Genomic DNA, 19,817 nt, shown 5'->3' with positions numbered 1-19,817 from the left:
AAGGCTCCAACTAGGTAGCAATTAGCAGTTTCTGTGCTCTGAGACTCTTCCTGAAAGGACCGAGGCCAGAACCTGAGAAGGCAGCCCTGCGGAGCGCTCCAGGCAGGCCGGCCTGGCCTGAAACTCCCCACCCACTCTGAACCTAAGGCTCTTTCAGTGAACCCAGGCTACCAGCCTTGGTACTTGGCAAACATAGGCATCTTCACCACTTCATACTGCATTTGGTATTGTCTTTCCTCCTTACCAACAGACTATTTGTGTGTTGTTTTCTCCTTGGCTTTCCTTATCCTAGGGTAAGAGGCCTGACTGGCCGTCAGACTCAGTTCTCATCTGGTGCATGGCAGCAGCTCCACACCCAGGCTTTGTCCAGAGTGAAGGCACCCGATTTTTAAAAGTTTTTTTGTTTGTTTGTTTTTGTTTTGTTTCTGAGACACAGTCTTGCTCTGTTGCCCAGGCTAGAGTGCAATGGAGCGACCTCGGCTCACTGCAACCTCACCTCCAGGTTCAAGCAAGTCTCCTGCCTCAGCCTCCCAAGTAGCTGGGATTACATGTCTGCTCACCACCACGTCCGGCTTTTTTTTTTTTTTTTTTTTTTTGAGAAGGAGTTTCGCTCTTGCTGTGCAGGCTAGAGTGCAATGGTGAGATTTTGACTCACTGCAACTTCCACCTCCTGGGTTCAAGCGATACTCCTGTCTCAGTCTCCCGAGTAGCTGGGATTACAGGCATGTGCCACAATACCTGGCTAATTTTATATTTTTGGTACAGATGGGGTTTCTCCATGTTGGTCAGGGTGGTCTCAAACTCCTGACCTCAGGTGATCCGCCCGCCTGGGCCTTCCAAAGTGCTGGGATTACAGGCATGAGCCACCGCACCCGGCCCTAATTTTTGTATTTTTAGTAGAGACGGAGTTTCACCATGTTGGCCAGGCGAGTCTCCGACTCCTGACCTCAGATGATCCGCCTGCCTTGGCCTCTCAAAGTGCTGGGATTACAGGCGTAAGCCACTGTGCCCGGTCAAAAAGTTTTTGTTTTAAATAACTTTTTTTCCACAAAAATAATATAAAGACCATGAAAGATTTTGCTACTCCATAATCTTACCATCTTAAAGTAGCTATTTTGGTGACTTGGAGTTAATTCCCAGGTTCTTTGCACATGCACATATATACTACATAATCATAACCACAGCGCATTTACTTCATGCATTCTATTCCCCAGTTAACATATAAATACTCTTTATGTTTCTATCAGGTCCGGCTTTATGAAGTCACAGAGGACCCCATGCCCAGAAGGGATTAAACAATGCCTGGTTTAATGCTCCACTGTCAACATCTCAACATTCTTAGGAATTTTCAACAAAGCACCCAGTATTTTTATTTGGCAGTGCAACCTGAAAATTATGTAGCTGGTCCTAGTTTCTATTTTTATTTTATTTTTATAAACCATCAGATCTAGTGAGAACTCGCTATCATGAGAACAGCAGCATGGGGGTAACTGCCCTCATGATTCAATTACCTCCCATCGGGTCCCTCCCATGACACGCGGGGATTATGGGAACGACAATTCAAGATAAGATTTGGGTGGAGAGACAGACAAACCATATTATTCACATGCATTGAGACTGTTGCTTAGTGTAGTCACCTTCATCCGTGATGTTAGCTAGAGCTTCTGGAGAACCTGTTGAAGTTTCTCCATTAGCACGTGCTGCTTCACCTTGCACTTGTATGTTCTTTCTTCAAACCTCATGAACCAACCGCTGGTAGCTTCAAACTGTTCTGCAACGTCTTCACCTTTCTCAGCCTTCACAGAATTCAGGAGAATCGGGGCCTTTTTCTGTATTGGGCTTTGGCTTAAGGGAATGTTGTAGCTGGTTTGATCTTCTGTTCAGACCACTACAACTTTCTTCATATAAATTGAAAGGCTGTTTCACTTTCTTATGATTCATGTGTTCACTGGAGTAACACTTAATTTCCTTCAAGAACTTTTCCTTTGCATTCATTATTTGGCTATCTGTTTGGAGTTAAAAGGCCTAGCTTTCGACCCATCTAGTATTTGACATGCCATGCACGTTAAGCTTAACCATTTCTAGCTTTTTAAAAGATGATTTTAACTTTGATTATAGACTCCGGAGGTACATGTGAAGGTTTGTTACATAGGTACATTGCATGATGCTGAGGTTTGGGGTACAAATGATCCCATCATCCAGGTAGTGAGCATAGTACCCAATAGGTAGTTTTTCAGCCCTTGGCCCCCTCCCCTAGTCTTTCATCTAGCAGTTTCCAGTGTCTTCATCCCCCCATCTTTATGTCCATGGTACGTATCAATGCTTAGCCCCCACTTATAAGTGAGAACATGTAGTATTTGGTTTTTTGTTCCTGCATTAATTCACTTGGGATAGCGGCCTCCAGTTGCTTCCATTTCATTCTTCTTTATGGCTGTGTATTATTCCATGGTATGTGTACCACTTTTTTTTCATCCAATCACCTATTGATGGGCATCTAAGTTGATTCTATGTCTTTGATACTGCGAATACTGCTGTGATGACCATACAAGTGTATGAGTCTTTTTGGTAGGACAATTTATTTTCCTTTGCATGTATATACGCAGTAATAGGATTGCTGAATTGAATGGTAATTCTGTTTTTCGTTCTTTGAGAAATCTCTAACTGCTTTCCACAATTGCTGAACTAATTTACATTCCCACCAACAGTATATAAGTGTTCCCTTTTCACTGCAGCCTCCCCAACATCTATTATTTTTTGGCTTTTTAATAATAGCCATTCTGATTGTGCAAGATGCTGTCTCATTGTGGTTTTGATTTGCATTTCTCTGATGATTACTGAAGATGAATACTTTTCATTCATTTTTAGCTTTTGATTTAAAGTGAGAGATATGTGATTATTTCTTTCACTTGAACACTTAGAGGCCAATGTAGTGTTATTCATAGGCATAATTTCAATATTGTTGTGTCTTAGGGAATAGGGAAGCCAGGAAGTGAGAGTGAGAGAGAGAGGTGAGAGAGAGAGGGGGAGAGAGAGAGAGAGAGAAGAAGGGGAGAGAGAGAGACAGAGAGAGAGAGAGAGAGAGAGAGAGAGAGAGAGAAACAGGGAACAGCCAGTCATTGGAACAGTCAGAACACACAACATTTGTCAATTAAATTCACTGTCTTATATGGGTGCCACTTGTGGAGCCCCAAGACAATTACGACAGCAACATCAAAGATCACTGATCACAGATTACCATAACAGATACGATAATAATCAGAGCTTGAAATATTGTGAGAATTACCAAAATGTGACACAGAAACACAAAGTAAGCACGTGCTGTTGGAAAAATGGCTCCAATAGTTTTACTCGAGGCAGGGTTGCCATGAACCTTCAATTTATACAAAACATAGAATCTGCATTGTGCAATAAAGTGAAATGCAATAGAATGAGGTTTGCTTCTATTCCCATTTCACAGATAAGGAAACTGAAGGTAAAAAATCATGTGACCTTCCCAGAGAGTTCCTGGTTTGTAGAGATTTAATCTCTATCATCCCTGACAAGAGCAATCGTTATGATTGAGCATGGTGGCATGATGTACCAGTGAGTTAGTAAAAGCGGTGATATTAGTCAGGGTTCTCTAGAGGGACAGAATTAATAGGATGGATGTATATATAAAAGGGAACTTATTAAGGAGTATTGACTCACATGATCACAAAGTGAGGTCCCACAATAGGCCGTTTGCGGCTGGGCGCGGTGGCTCATGCCTGTAATCCCAGCACGTTGGGAGGCCAAGGCGGGTGGATCACGACATCAGGAGATCCAGACCATCCTGGCTAATATGGTGAAACCCCGTCTCTACTAAAAATACAAAATAATTAACCGGGCATGGCGGCGGCGCCTGTAGTCCCAGCTACTCCGGAGGCTGAGGCAGGAGAATGGCGTGAACTTGGGAGGCGGAGCTAGCAGTGAGCCGAGATTGAGTCACTGCACTCCAGCCTGGGCAACAGAGCGAGACTCTGTCTCAAAAAAAAAAAAAAACAAAAAACAAACAAACAAACAAAAAACCCAGGCCATTTGCAAGCTGAGGAGCAAGGAAGCTAGTCTGTGACCAAAGGTCCAAGAGTCCCAAAGCTGAAGAACTTGGGGTCCAATATTCATGGGTAGGAAGCATTCAGCATAGGAGAAAGATGTAGGCTAGAAGACGAAGCAGTCTAATCCTTCCACATTCCTCTGCCTGCTTTTATCCTAGCTCCGCTGGCAGCTAATTAGACTGTGCCCTCCCAGATTGAGGGTGGGTCTGCCTTTGCCACTGACTCAAATGTTAATCTCCTTTGGCAACACCCTCACACACACACACCCAGGAACAATACCTTGCAGCCTTCAATCCAATCAAGTTGACACTCAATATCAACCATCACAGAAACAGAAGCTAAGACTCCAAAACTGTGACTGGATGCTGAGACTTAGCTTGTATCATCCAGGTTGAGCTGCTAACCCTTCTGAGTTGATAAAACCTGACCCTCATACAGCTTTCAGGAAGAGGCTAAGAAAGCCATGTGGTCTCCAGGCCACATGTGAACAGCTTTGGCCACGTGATGTGCCTGGAATGAAAGACTGGCATGGTGGGAGCAGCAGCTGGGAGGATCCAGAGGGAGCCAGCATGTTGCAGCAGCTCTTTGAAACCTCTGGACAAGTGGCAGAGACTCATCCTCTGGCTGCACTTCTGTGATTCTGGACGGCCATGGCACCAGGTCATGCTTTCTCATGTTCTAGGCTCAGCTTAGGGTAAGGTGGAGACATTGTCTTAGGGTTCTCCAGAGAAAGAGAATCAAAAATATTTATAGATATGTAAGAAGGGATTTATTGTGGAAATTGACTCATGTGCTTGTGGAAGCCAATAAGTCCCCTGATCTGCCATCTGCAAGCTGGAGAACGAGGAAAGCTGTTGGTGTGATTCAGTCTGAGCCTGATGGCCTGAGAACCAGGCAAGCTGATGGTGGTGTAAATCCTAGTACAAGGCCAAAGGCCTGAGAATGAGGTGGGGTGCTGGTGTAACTCCTGGAGTCCGAAGCTCTTAGAACCAGGAACTCTGATGTCCAAGGTAGGAGAAGATGGGATGTACAAGCTCAAGGAGAGACAGGGAGAGAATCTGTCCTTCCTCTGACTTTTGGTTCTATCTGGGCCCTCATGTGGGATGATGTCTGTCTGATCCTTACCCAGTCTAGTAATCCAAACGCTAGTCTCTTTGGCAGACACCCTCACAGACACACCCAGAGAGGATGCTTTACCAGCTATCTGGGCATTCCTTAGCCCAGTCAAGTTGACGCCTAAAATTAACCATCACAGACAGATTGACCTCTGACCTCGGTATACTAATGGTCCATCTTTGCCCAGAATGTGGAAGATCTGTGGTTCACGAATTATCCAGAAATCTTTGCTTTCTTAAATTTTTAGGACAAAGTCTAAATCTTTTGACAACATTTCAGTAGCATAAATGGTACCATGAGTGTAACTGAACTCATAAGGTTTATCGCATGTGCCATCATATCTGGACAGTGGCAGAGTGAAGGGCTTGCAATGCACGTGAAATCACCTTCCAAGTGTGTAGAAAGCCACATATAAACACCTGCAATTTGTTGTGACAGTAACTAGGTGTATCATAGGCAGTGCTCACAAGGGTATTTAAGCTTTGACTTCTACATTGCAACACTATTTTTTTGTCTTTTTTTTTTTTTAATTTTAGAGATGGGGTCTCACTCTGTCACCCAGGCTGGAGTGCAGTGGTGTAGTCATAGCTCACTGTCACCTTAAACTCCTGGGCTCAAGTGATCCTCCCACCTCAGTCTCCCGAGTAGCTAGGACTGCAGGCATGCACCACCAATGCCTGCTTAATTTTTTAATTTTTGTAGAGATTAAGTCTTGCTACATTTGTTTTTGTTTTTTTGAGACAGGGGCTCACTCTGTTGTTCAGGTTGGAGAGCAGTGGCGCGATCTCAGCTCACTGCAACCTCTGCCTCCCAGGTGCAAGCAATTCTCCTGCCTTAGCCTCCCAAGTATCTGAGATTACAGGTGCACACCACCACACCCAGCTAATTTTTGTATTTTTAGTAGAGACAGGGGTTCGCCATGTTGGCCAGGCTGGTCTTGAACTCCTGGCCTCAAGTGATCCACCCACCTCGGCCTCCCAAAGTGTTGGAATTGCAGGCGTGAGCCACTGCGCCCAGCCTGAGGTCTTGCTATGTTGCTCAGGCTGGTCTCAAACTCCCGGCCTCAAGCAATCCTCCTTCCTCAGCCTCCTGAGTTGCTAGGACTACAGGCATGTTCCACCATACCTGGCTCAGCGACGCTATTTCTGAATAACCAATATTTCACAGGATACCTTTATTTAGTGTGAGTAGGTAGGCGAAACGGTCTAACCTTTCTGAAAACTAACTATATATGTATATATATATACACACACACACACACGTATATATATAGTTTTTGTATATGTAGTTACTTATAACTTTTCCCATTGGGGGTGTAATGGTTTACAGCTGTGAGTAGAAGAGCCTGCTAGGGGAGCAACACCCTCTGGGTATTCGCCGTTTAGTCCGCAGTGTCTAGCTGATGCCAGGAACACAGCAAGTGCTCCACATTTGTGTGCTGAATTAAACTGGTGACAACTGAACCACATTAGTTCAGCCTCAGAGAGGCAGGCTCACTCCACGGGCGCAAGTCAGTGAGGGCCTGTTGGTCCACACGGCACTACAGTGAGAGCTCAATGAAGAGGCCCCACAAGACACCACTTCTCCCCAACAGAAACTTGCTTTGTTTGTGATTATTCGGTCCTTTTGTTAGAACAGGAGGTTTCCCTCCTATCTCCCAGGAAATAATACGTACACAAATCTGTGAGTCTAGGATGTGAAGGAGACACCATTAGACGTGGCATCTTCTGGGTCAGACCAGTGCAGGGCCAGGTACAAGAAGCAGGGGCTCTCCTTCCCACGTTGGTGCTGACATTTGGGGCTTGCTTTGGTCTTCTCCCAGGAGAGATCATTTGAGCCTTTTCAGGTCTGGAGTTGTTTGAACTGACTTAAGAGGAATTTTCCGCAGAAGCGAAGCAATAAGAAGCTTCCAAGCTCCAGTATTTCCAAATAAGCCCAAATTCTAGATTTATATGGATAAAGTAGGCAGTCCTACTAGCAGACTATCATGAGGAACATGATGTACCCAGGCCAGTGGCAGGATAGCTGTGTGCCGAAATGAAATAAATGCTGGTGGTATTTCACATCCCCCACCAGAGGAAGCCAGAAAATAACAGTTACAATATTTTTTATTATTAAAGTGAGACTAGCAATTTCAACTTAGAACAGGATCAATTGTATAGCATTTCACAGTTTACAACACATTTTGAGTGAATGCTTTTTTTTTTTTTTTTTTTAACCATTGGAACCTCACATGCCACTTCAAATAACATACAAAGAGCAGATTGTGAGCTGCAACATTACGAGGTCACAGGTCTTCATTTCCCGTGAGGTACTCGAGACCCACGTGTGACTTGTCTAAGGTCACACAGCTGGTGTTTAACAGAGCCAGTCTTCTGTTAGCCATACCTGCTGCTAAAAATTAGCCTTTGCAAGCAAAGAGAACAAAAATGTGTGGTTGGTTGTCACCCTCACACTGAACGACCATGCTGCACTTGCAGCATTATTGACACCTAAGGTTGATGAGAGTCCTGTCTCTTTAAGAAGAAAAAAAAGGCCGCTGGGTAGGGGGAGCAACTGACTGCGGCAGGAGCCGCCTGGACCCAGTGCGGCTGCAGGACAGTCACGCTGGGACCTGCTGATGGCACTGGAGGAAAACAAAGACCGAGAGACCCTGATGCCCACAGCCCCCAGTAAGTCCGAGATTCCAGCTGGGTGGCCAGCGAGAAGGGCAGCTGCAGGAGCAGCGTGGGGATGGGCGGGCTCCATGGTGTGGGTGGCCATGGGTCCTCTGAGTCTTCGGAAACCAGGGCTCGGCCACTGCAGCTGCTGGGGGAGGTAAGAGGCCACTTTCTTTAACAAACCTGCCTTCGGAGAGGACAGAGACGAGAGGGCCTTCAGCATGCTTTGCAGCTGTGAGTAATGAGCTCTTCTGAAAATGTACAGTTTGGGTTGACTGCTTGCGAATTTGTGGGTGAGGAGCGGCTGCAGGGTGACTAGAGAAATCTGCCGCGGTCAAGATGCTGGACTAGCCGCTTTGTCATTTTAATTTCCACCCGGGTTGCCAGGCACGGCCACAATGGAGCTGTTGCAGTAACGCAGTGTGGGGTCCAGAGTCTTGCTGAACAATAAGATGGGATTCTCCAAGTAGCTTACAATTAATTTGTAAAATCGCTCTCACTTTAAACAGCACGCCTTCAAACAATGCCATATGTTATGGTTATCTTATATAATATTTGAAAATCCTGCTTTTAGTTAAAAATATTTCACATATTTAATTTTATTCTAGTAAGTGATCATTCGATTCTTTGACAGAGTATTCCAGCTTTAGCAACAAAACCTCTCTCTCACTGCCTTTTTTTATTCCTTAAAACAAGGTCAGTACCTCAGAGAAGAGGACTGGATTTGTTTCTATTGTAACGTATCAATTGTTTTGGCTTTAACTTTATTCTCTCTGCCTCTGAAGATGGATAAAAGCCCATTCCGCTTAAGTAAAAGGCAGAAGGCAGGTTGAATCCATGTGTTTCCCAAGCACAAGCTGCCCTGAAGTTATGTTGAAGGGGAACTCTTCATTTCTCCATCAGTGCAGATAAAAGTAATTGATTCACAGGTCATGGATTAAAATAATAATAATAAAAACTGACACTTAATCCCATTTTATTTGTCACATGACAAGTAGATTTGCCATATTGTTTTTCTTAAGCTGCCCATTGATAACCAGATTCATTCTAGGTTAATGCAGGGTCATCATGGCCCAATAGTTTTACTCAGGACCATCCAAACTGCCTTCCCTAATCTTGCCCTGAAGCCTCACTTTGGGCTGTGACAATGATCCCTGTTTCCTTTCCTCTTTCCTCCTTAGCCGTCCCTTTCATCCTTTCTTCACCTTCCTGGGCTGTCCGGGCAATTTTTTCTTTCTTTTCTCCTTGGATCTTAAAGACTCCTTCAGTCTCTTTCAAACAAAGCAAGCCGGATTTTCCACATACCCTATTTTCCTTCTATCTTACTTGAACTTTTCCATGATTAAGTATTTTCTATTCTTCACATAATAGGAAGAAAAGTCCAATTGTAGAACTTGAAGACCAAGGTTTACTTACATCCAAAGCATCTCATGAACCATTGCTTTAAGCTGGATTTGCCCCCAGAAGCCCTGGGTTCCAATCTCAGCTCTACCACGTCCTCCCTGCAGCCCCTGACAATCCATATGACTTCTGCGAACCTCAGTTCCCTCCTGTGATGCAATTATTCACTTAACGGTCACAGGGTTGAAACCAGGTGATGTGTGTGAAGGCGCTAGCGGGGTTCTTCACACAGTATCACTATTTAGTAAGAGTTTTGTCATTTTCTCACTTGGTCCACCATCTACCTAACCACCCATCCATGGTGAAGCTAAAGAGATTCATGTGCCATTTCCCTAAAGGAATACATTTTGAAATGAACTTTTGGCTGAGTGCATCTGAATGAGTTCTGATCAGTACAAAATACATATTCAGTTCTTGCTATACATGAAACACTAAGCCATCTCATCTATAAAAGGAATGCTGATGTTTCCATGTTGCAATAGGAGTATTCTTTGGAAGAGGGAAGGGCAATTCCCTTTGTACAACTCTTCCTAAATCCTGTATGACAGCACCAGTGATGATGATATTGACCGCTCCCACCATGAGCCTACATGAGGACTGTTAAATGTGATTGATGCGAAGGATGCCAAATTGGAAGTCAGGACAATTCCCATTGCTATTCTGATCTTGGACAGCCTAGGTGGCAATTTGCTCTTTGCACTGCCAATCCTGTTACTATTTTAATTTCCACTTTATGTGTCTTTCTCCTGCCGTCTTTCCTTTCCTTAAACTCTACACTTAGGATATGTGTCAGAATTTTTTTTTTTGAGACGGAATCTCGCTCTGTCACCCAGGCTGGAGTGCAGTGACGTGATCTCGGCTCACTGCAAGCTCCGCCTTCCGGGCCCACGCCATTCTCCTGCCTCAGCCTCCCGAGTAGCTGGGACCACAGGCACCCGCCACCGCACCCGGCTAATTTATTGTATTTTTAGTAGAGACGGGGTTTCACCATGTTAGCCAGGATGTGTCAGATTTTAACGTCTAGGATGGGGCCGTTTCACCTCTACCTAAGGGGGAACATAGCGAAGCTGGGAAAAGCACTGGATTGGGGACCAAAGGTGTGGCTCTAGCCCTGCTTTGGCTTCTCTTTGTGCTAATTAGAAAGCCTCTAAAGTAAGAGACATAGAATAATCTTTCGATTTCCTTCAGGTTCTGGCTACATGATTCAGATTGCTCTCTTTGGGGTAGCCTCAGTTTATAACAATTATTTGATCAAATTAAATGCTTTTGCCTCATTGATTCTTACAATAACCTTATGAAACAGGTAGCCCCATTTTGCAGGGTACAAAATGTAACCTTAAGAGAGAGTAGAACCCCAAGTATTTCTTAGTAGTAAAAGGAGAGACTGACTAGATGGTAAGACTGGATTCTCTCGGTGAGCATCAGCGAGTTCTCAGACTGAACTCTGAGCTCTGTTCCTACCATGGTGTCCCCCTCAGGGCACTTCGAGTTGATGATGATGTGAAACCCAAGGTGCCACGCTGGTTCAGGGTTTTGTCAGGAGAGATCTATGGTCCAGTTATAATAACCTTACATCCAGACATATATTTGTTTTAAATGTTCTGCTCGAGATTACACCAGGAGTCTGTCATCTAGGGCAGAAAATGAGGGCTCTACAGTCCACATAGCCTTTTAATGTGTTCTGAAATGACACTTAAAAATAAATCAAAGCCACCCTAATATAATTATTGATGATCATTTAAATTTTATAAACCTCCTTACCTCGTTAAAGTACTAAGTGCTAGAAAGGAATATTTGAATTTTATACGTATCTAGAATTTGTGCACGTTTTCCCATAGTAATAGTTTAGCCTTTTTCCTTGTTTTTAATGCAATGATAAATTTAACGATTTAAAAAACCCTAATAGGATTACAAGATAAAATACACTAAATATTGCATAAGACATAGACATACTAAAAAATAATTCACGGTTTATCTGAAACTCAAACTTAAAGTATATATGCTTATATTTATAGTTTTTATTTGCTAAATTTGGCAACATGAAATAAACAGAGCTTTGATCAATGATAGTTACTTAGAGCCTAAGGAGATTAGTTTGTTAGGTCTTTAAGCTTCAAACATAAATTACAACCAATCTTTATGAGTTTTCTGTCAATTATACCAAATATCCCTTTAGTTTGTTTGTTTGTTTATTTATTTATTTATTTATTTATTTTGAGATGTTGTCTAACTCTGTCACCCAGGCTGGAGTACAGTGGTGCAATCTCAGCTCACTGCAACCTCTCAGCTCACTGCAACCTCCACTTCCCCGGTTCGTGATTCTCCTGCCTCAGCCTCCCGAGTGGCTGGGATTACAAGTGCCTGCTACCATGCCCGGCTAATTTTTGTATTTTTAGAAGAGACAGGATTTCACCATGTTGCCCAGGCTGGTCTTGAACTCCTGATCTCCAGTGATCTGCCCACCTCAGCCTCACAAAGTGCTGGGATTACGGGCCTGAGCCCAGCCAATATTATTTATTAAATGTTTATGCTAAGTGACCATCCAGAGACAATCCTGATTATGAAGAACAGATCTATGTTCAATTTACCGTCATATTCCTGAGAGTCCCTGCTAAGAATAATAATAAAAAGTACCCAAGATTTTAATGTATTTGGAGTAAGATATACTGGGTTTTGGAATCTGGATCCACATCATACTAGTGCTGACACTTAACCTCTTGCAGCCTCAGCTTCCTCCTCCTTTAAAGGGACTCATGATAGGTTAAAAATCCCTACCTCGGGCCGGGCCAAGCGCGGTGGTTCGCACCTGTAATCCCAGCGCTTTGGGAGGCCGAGGCCAGCAGATCATGAAGTCAGGAGATCGAGACCATCCTGGCTAACACGGTAAAACCTCATCTCTACTAAAAATACAAAAAGATTAGCCAGGTGTGGTGGCGGACGCCTGTAGTCCCAGGTACTCAGGAGGCTGAGGCAGGAGAATGGCGTGAACCCAGGAGGCGGAGCTTGCAGTGAGCCGAGATTGTGCCACTGCACTCCAGCCTGGGTGACAGAGTGAGACTCTGTCTCAAAAAAAAAAAAAAAAAAAAAAAAAAAAAATCCCTACCTCAATGACTGAATAACAGTTTAGTGAGCCTCTGCCATGGTTGTACATGGCCGATCCTCCCCAAAGAGTTACTTTTTAAAGAAATAATTGAATATTATTTTTCCCTTCAAAAAGTCATATATTATTAGATAATATCAATTAAGATATTATCGTGTATTGAAATGACACTTAAAATATATTTGAGTCATATAATCTATTTTTAAAATTTCATTTAACAGCTTTATTGAGATATTCACGTACCATACAATTCACTCATATGTGATGTTATTTTTATGTAAAATTTTATCTTTGAGGATAAATTGAGCTTTTGAAGGCAAACCTAAGACTCTGGGAGCTTTTTTTTTTTTTTTTTTTTTTTTTTTTTGAGACGGAGTCTTGCTCTGTCGCCCAGGCTGGGGTGCAGTGGCCGGATCTCAGCTCACTGCAAGCTCCACCTCCCGGGTTTACGCCATTCTCCTGCCTCAGCCTCCTGAGTACCTGGGACTACAGGCGCCCACCACCTCGCCCGGCTAGTTTTTTGTATTTTTTAGTAGAGATGGGGTTTCACCGTGTTAGCCAGGATGGTCTCGATCTCCTAACCTCGTGATCCACCCGTCTCGGCCTCCCAAAGTGCTGGGATTACAGGCTTGAGCCACCGCGCCCGGCCGACTCTGGGAGCTTCTATTTCAGTGCCAGCCCCCTAGCCTCCTGCCTCCCACAATCAGCTCGGCCTGTTGACAAGCTAGAATCTGAGGCTAAACTACGTACAAAATATGTGTAGTTTTATTATCTGTAAATTGGCCAAAGTGACTAAATTATTCACTCTTTATTGAATACTTTCTGTGTGCATAAACCTAAGTAGGAGAGTCAAAGGTGAATAAGATATTCTTGAGGAACTTTCAGCAAAGCAGACGAGAAAGATTTGTACGACACAGAAGGAATAATTTATTTTTTTTAATTGAAATACAGTGTCTTTTCTGTTGTACATTTTACATCGAAATCTTTTTTTTTTTTTTTTTTTGAGACGGAGTCTCGCTTTGTCGCCCAGGCTGGAGTGCAGTGGCCGGATCTCAGCTCACTGCAAGCTCCGCCTCCCGGGTTCACGCCATTCTCCTGCCTCAGCCTCCCGAGTAGCTGGGACTACAGGCGCCGCCACCTCACCCGGCTAGTTTTTTGTATTTTTTAGTAGAGACAGGGTTTCTCCGTGTTAGCCAGGATGGTCTCAATCTCCTGACCTCGTGATCCGCCCAAAATCTTTAATTACACACACATAAAAGATCAGTAGCACTCACCTTTAGCTTCACCTTTTGTGCTCTAGAAACTCTTTCACGTACATATTCAATTTAAGGTCGGGGAGTGACTGTGGTGACCCCTGACCTTTCCTGCAGCACACTATGCCAACACAGGTTTTTCATTAATGTCATCCAAAATGCTTGCTGTGCCTACATTTTCAGGTCTATTGATTTATAGCGTGAATTCATCCGACTTTTCCATTTTGCAAAGATTCTATTTTTAAATCAATTTAGTCTTTGCTGACTCATACTTTCTCCCGAAGTTAGGAGAGTGAGATGATTACTTTGCTGATAATTCCCATGAAGGCGTTCTGTGGGCCTGAAGTCTCTGCATTTGGCTCCTTGTTTCTGTAATGTTAGGGGCTTTCAAGGGTCAGCTTTCACCGTATCCCAGAGGATTTAGCCACGTATGAATTTGGTTGGACCAAAAGGATGAATTTTTCATTCCCATCTTCAGATGAACACGGACCCCATTCTTAGGAGATCACTAAAGGCAATTCTGCCTCTATTCCTTTCTCAAAGAGCATTTCTAGGGAAACTCAAGCTATTTTGCCAGGTGCAGCTGCAGAGGCGTGTGTGAACACAGCAGCACTGAAACCATGAAAAGGGAAGGAATCCTGCAGGGAAGAGGGGCTTTACTAGCCCCAAAGGCACCTTTAAACAAACAGACAAGACAGCATATTAAAGGAGATGGAGTGTTCATGTGGCTCCTGATTGTATTTTAATCTCATTCCTGCAGGAGAGGCCTTTCTTGTCCTGTCCTCTGGGGACAGCCAGGGCTTCCTGTGCTAGTTTCTGGGAAGCTTGCTTTATCTCCCCTTCTCTCTGGTGCAATTCACTTTGCCGCCTCAGGAACTTCTTCACTTTCCGCACTCTTCTCCTGCCTCCCTCTGCCAAAGGGCGGCGTTTAGCTCAGGGAACAGCTCCCTTTATTTATACAATAGCTGTGATTTAAGTCCCCAGTCTCCTGGTTGTTCCTGTTTCAAACTGTGTAACTCACAGAACTTTTCCCGTTGGTGAGTAAGTGCAGATGGCATGTTTATCTTCCTCCTTCTTAAATGAGATCATATGTACTGTAGTGCCAAGTTTTCCTACTGTGGGTCAAGCCCAGATGCCAAAATAGGGTAGTTTTGCTGGGAAGGCCAAGAGGTCACTGAGTGGCACACGTGCTTGTTAGCTGTGGGCAGTGGCTTCAGGTTCCAAGCTGGGGGGAGGGGAGCCCTGGTACCTAATAGCTGTTGGACAGCATTGATTGTTTTGAGGCCTGGAGCATGAGAGGAGGTCATGAATCACTGGGCAGAGAACATCATGAACACATTTCATGACACTTCATGTGTTAAAAAATACTACCTCAGCAAAAGTAGTAGCATCTAATATTCGCAAAAACCGTCTGCAGTTGACTAAATGCTGTTAGGACACAGCTCAGTTTGGTGTTGCAGTGATACGGTTCATGGATAAGGCAAGCTGGCCCTGTTTAGGGAAGAGGAAAGTTGGGCACAACGAGATTATGTGATTCTCAAGCCATGGTGAAGAGAAGACCGAATGTTCTCTTCCATCAGGTGATGCTTCTCCCCAAATGGTAGGGTAGAAGCAGAGTTCCTCCCTTTCAGAAAGAGAAGGAGGAAGAAGGAAATGAGGTTTGAGGGTGTGAAAGGAAAATATCCCGGGCCCCCAAAATCACGAAGGAAAACTCAACCTGGGAACTGCTTAAGGCAAACCTGCCTCCCATTCTACTCAAAGTCACTCCTCCGCTCACTGAGATGGAGGCGTATCTGATTTACCTCCTTTGGAAAAGCTAATCAGACACATGCAAGAATGCAACGACTTGTGTATCACCTATCTGTGACCGGGAAGCCCTCTCCTCACTTCCAGTCTTCCTGCCTTTGCTTCAAGTGGTCCCCCCTTTCCAGACCAAACCAAATCTTTTTTTTTTTGAGACTTGGAGTCTCACTCTGTCACCCAGGCTGGAGTGCAATGGCACGATCTCGGCTCACTGCAATCTCCACCTCCCAGGTTCAAGCAATTCTTCCACCTCAGCCTCCCGAGTAGCTGGGACTACAGGCACCCGCCATCATGCCCGGCTAATTTTTGTATTTTTGTAGAGACGGGGTTTCACCATGTTGGCCAGGCTGGTCTTGAACTCCTGACCTCAGGTGATCTGCCCACCTCGGCTTCCTGAAGTGCTGGGATTACAGGCGTGGGCCACCCCGCCTGGCCTGTACTTCTGACATATACTAATTGATGTCTCATGTGTCCCTAAATGTATAAAACCAAGCTGTGCTCTGACCACCTTGGGCAAATGTCATCAGGACTTCCTGAGGCTGTGTAAGGGGCACATCCTCAACCTTGGCAAAATAAACTTCATAGATTAACTGAGACCTGTCTCAGATTTTCTGGGCTCACAGAAGGCTTATAATTGTGTCAGGCACTCAGTCGTGGGGAAGAAGTAAGAGCTGGGAGTCACCAGGATTTAAACAAAGTATAGGCTGTTGCTGGACTCTTCTGGACACCAGTTTCCTTCTCTGTATAACGAAATTCACAATTCCCTGCCAAATCACTAGACTTAGAGACTGAAATAAGATCATCCCTATGAAATCGCTTTAACAAATCTAAAATACCATGCCCCTACAAGGCAATCTTATTGTACTGCATTTTAATTTCACTATCGACAACATTTCAATTGTATAAAAGTTTTGTATATACTAGTATTCTTTCCCATGTCACACGGAGCCCCGGCGGCCACGCTCTAGCTCACAGGCACGAGCCCACTCTTGCAGGGAGTCAGGCGGGGTGCAGCTCCAGGGCCCCAAGTCCAGCACCCACCTGAGATCTTCACACCCTGAGGAGAGCAGTAGGGGCAACTTAACGGGGCACCAAGTGGGCAAAAATGGCGCCTTCCCTACCGCGTGTGCAGGAGGGTGAATTCCTGGATGTTGAGGGGCGGGGGCACAGAAACTCCCTACCCGCTCTCCCCAGGAAGAGGGCAGGGCCCATGGGGATGGGCGGGGCCCATGGGGACAAGGATTCCCCTCCCCTCTTCCCCACCACCACGGACATAAGGCCTCAGTGGACACCAAGGCCCCAGCACAACATCAGGCCCCAAGTGACACAGGACTCTAGGTGGACACTAGACATCAGACACCAGGTTGATGCCAGGCCCTAGCCAAGTGGACTCCAGTCCCTGTGTAAACATCAGGTCCCAGTTTGGCACCTAGGCCCCAGCTGAACATCAGGCCCCTGGTGGATGCCCAGGTTAATACCAGGCCCCGCGTGGACACAAGGCTCCAGGTACATTGAGGCCCCGGGTGGAAACCAGGCCCCAGATGGACATCAGGCAACTGTATGTCAGGTCCCAGCTGGACACATAGGCCCCAGTTGAACACCAGGCCCGAGATGAACATCAGGCCCCAAGTGGATGTCCAGTCCCCAGGTAAATACCAGGACCAAGGTGAACAGGAGGCCCCTGGTGAACATCAAGCCCCAGGTGGAGACCCCGACCCCAGGGGGGCCATCCAGCTTGAGGTGGACATCAGGCCCCAAGTGGACACCAGTACCCAGATGGACATCAGACCCCAGGCAGACACTGGACTTGAGGTATACACCAGGTACCAGGCTCATGCCCAGGCCACCACTGGACACAATGAAACAACAGGTTCCATTCAGTGATATAATAAAGCACATCGCAAAGCTCCTTCACCCATATCTTCATAATAATTAATTGGGCTGGATAATCATAGGTTCATATATAGGCCTAATAACCTCAGAAATGTAATTATTTAGTTTCTACAAAACGTGTGTTTGGACTTGTTTAATGGAAACTCAGGTTCCATTCAGTGATTTAAAACAGCACATCCCAAAGCTTCTTTGCACATAGCTTGGTTTTCGTTATTAGAACTGAATGTTCATATGTTGATATATTAGCCGGATAGCCCCTGAAATGTCATATCTGAAATTCTACAAAACATGTGTTTGGAACTTGTTTCATGGAAACACAGGTTCCATTCATTTATATAAAACAGCACATCAGAAAGTTTCTCTTCACATAGCTTGTTTTTCATTATTAGGGCTGAAAATCTGTATAGGTGTAATAGTCTCATTAAGGTTTGATTTTCTCACTTATGTGCTTAATCACCTGGAACTGATACTTGTGCACAGTATGGGGTTCAGATACATTTTCGTGCTTGTGTCCATATAGTGAGCCACTTGCCCCAGTAACATTTTTGGAATGGCCCAGCTTTCCCCCACTAAACTCCTCTGATACCTCTCTCATGTATCAGGTTCCCATTAATACAAGGATCTGCTTCAAAGCCTTTTACTCTCTTTGATTGTTCCCGTGTGAATGCCACATGATTATTATGGTTTCTTGTTAAAGCTTAGTATCTTCTAGAGGAAGTCGTCCCTCTTCTTCTTAAGTAGTGTCTTTGGTTATTGTGTTTTTATTTTACAAGGTTGTTGGGGTTTTGATTCAAATTGCTTTGAATTAAAAGAACAATTTGAGGAGAGTTGACATTTCAATAATATTTAACCTTCTGGTTCATCATGTACATATCTCCATTTTTAAAGGGTCTTTTTAATGTCTTTCATTAAAGTTTATAGATTTTCTTCCTAAAATTCCTATACAAGTTCTTTCATTATAATTATTCCAAGGTAACATTTTTTTCTTGCTATGATAAATGTCTGTCACTAACAAATACTTTTCTCTTAAACTCTTGCTGGTATGTAGAAATGCAATTTAACTTATATCAGTAATCTTGAAAAAATCTGTTACTAACATTGTCAGTTTGTCTGAATTTTTTTGAACACTCTTATCAGTGAATAGTGATGGTTTTGTTCTCCCTTCCCCTCCTCCCTGTTCCTCTTTGTTTTTTTCTGTCTTGTTCTGGCTGCCCCCTCCAATACCTGCTAAGTAGAAATAGAGATCAAGAAATATCCTTATCACTGCTAAGCACCAGACTTGCCTTTTAATTTGCCCCTTAAAAAAGTTCCCTTCTATCTTTTTTTTTTTTTTTTTTTAAGACTGAGTTTCCTGTTGCCCAGGCCGGAGTACAATGGCGCGATCTTGGCTCACTGCAACCTCTGCCTCCCAGGTTCAAGCAATTCTCCTGCCTCAGCCTCCGGAGTAGCTGGGACTACAGGCATGCGCCACCACGCCCAGCTACTTTTGTATTTTTAATAGAGACAGGGTTCTACCATGTTGGTCAGGCTAGTCTCGAACTCCTGGGCCTAAGTGATCTGGCCTCCGTGGCCTCCCAAAGTCCTAGGATTACAGGCATGAGCCATGGTGCCCGGTTGACTTTTTTTCTTTTACCTTGGTCAGTCTTCCAGAAGTTTGCCAATTTTAGTAGTGTTTTTAAAGAATTAACTTGTATTTCTCTTTCATTAATTCTGCTCTCATCTTTATTTCCTATTTTCTTTAGGTTTATCCCCAAGACATTTTTTCCTACATTCTTTTTTTTTTTTTTTTTTTTTTTTGAGATGGAGTCTCGCTCTGTCCTGCAGGCTGAAGTGAAGTGGTGTGATCTCGGCTCACTGCAACCTCCGCCTAGCGGCGGGTTCAAGTGATTCTTCTGCCTCAGCCTCCTGAGTAGCTGGGATTACAGGGACACACCACCACGCCTGGGTAATTTTTTGTATTTTTTAGTAGAGACGGGGTTTTACCATGTTGGCCAGGCTGGTTACGAACTCCTGATCTCAGGTGATCCACCCGCCTTGGCCTCCCAAAGTGCTGGGATTACAGGCATGAGCCACCACGCCCTGCCTTTTTCCTAAATTCTTAAATGGATACTTAATTCACTAATTTTTAGCTTTTCTTCCTTCTGGATGAAATCATTAAAGGCTATACATTTTCTCTTAAATTTACTGATCTCCATTTTTAATAACAAAGAGTAGGTTAAAGACTTAGTGTTTTCAGTAGGCACTTCGATCAGCATTTAATGAGTCATTTGTATTCATTTTATTCATCTTTAAAGTTATTTTCTATTTGTGGTACTGGGTTTCCATTTATAGTAGATGGAGAGTTTCTTTTCATAATACATTTATTTAATTAAAATATCATTTTGGGAAAAATAAATATTAAGTGAAGAATAAATAGGTGGTACACAAGTAGGCCAAAGATCACCAAAGTTGTATGTCGTAGCTCAAAAATGAAAAACAGATTATGAGAGTGATTCATCGGGGGCTATATTTTGAGAAA

The 19,817-nt window shown here is 44.1% G+C and overlaps 1 protein-coding gene and 1 long non-coding RNA gene across 3 annotated transcripts in view; one reads left to right on the top strand and one right to left on the bottom strand.

Annotated features, from left to right (window-relative positions):
• LOC126940875 (uncharacterized) overlaps positions 1 to 19,817 on the bottom strand; it is an 80,804-nt gene that overhangs the window by 14,537 nt on the left and 46,450 nt on the right. The gene's annotated exons all lie outside the window — the stretch shown is intronic.
• Positions 7,734 to 19,817, top strand: part of SACS (sacsin molecular chaperone) — a 108,166-nt gene continuing 96,082 nt past the window's right edge. For both annotated transcript variants that reach the window (XM_050767077.1, XM_050767075.1), the window contains exon 1: positions 7,734 to 7,861. The gene's annotated coding sequence lies outside the window, so the exon portion shown is untranslated. The remainder of the gene's footprint in view (positions 7,862 to 19,817) is intronic.

Source organism: Macaca thibetana, chromosome 17 (assembly GCF_024542745.1).
Source record: "Macaca thibetana thibetana isolate TM-01 chromosome 17, ASM2454274v1, whole genome shotgun sequence".
NCBI classification, from domain to species: Eukaryota; Metazoa; Chordata; class Mammalia; order Primates; family Cercopithecidae; genus Macaca; species Macaca thibetana.
This window is presented reverse-complemented; position numbering and strand designations above follow the sequence as displayed.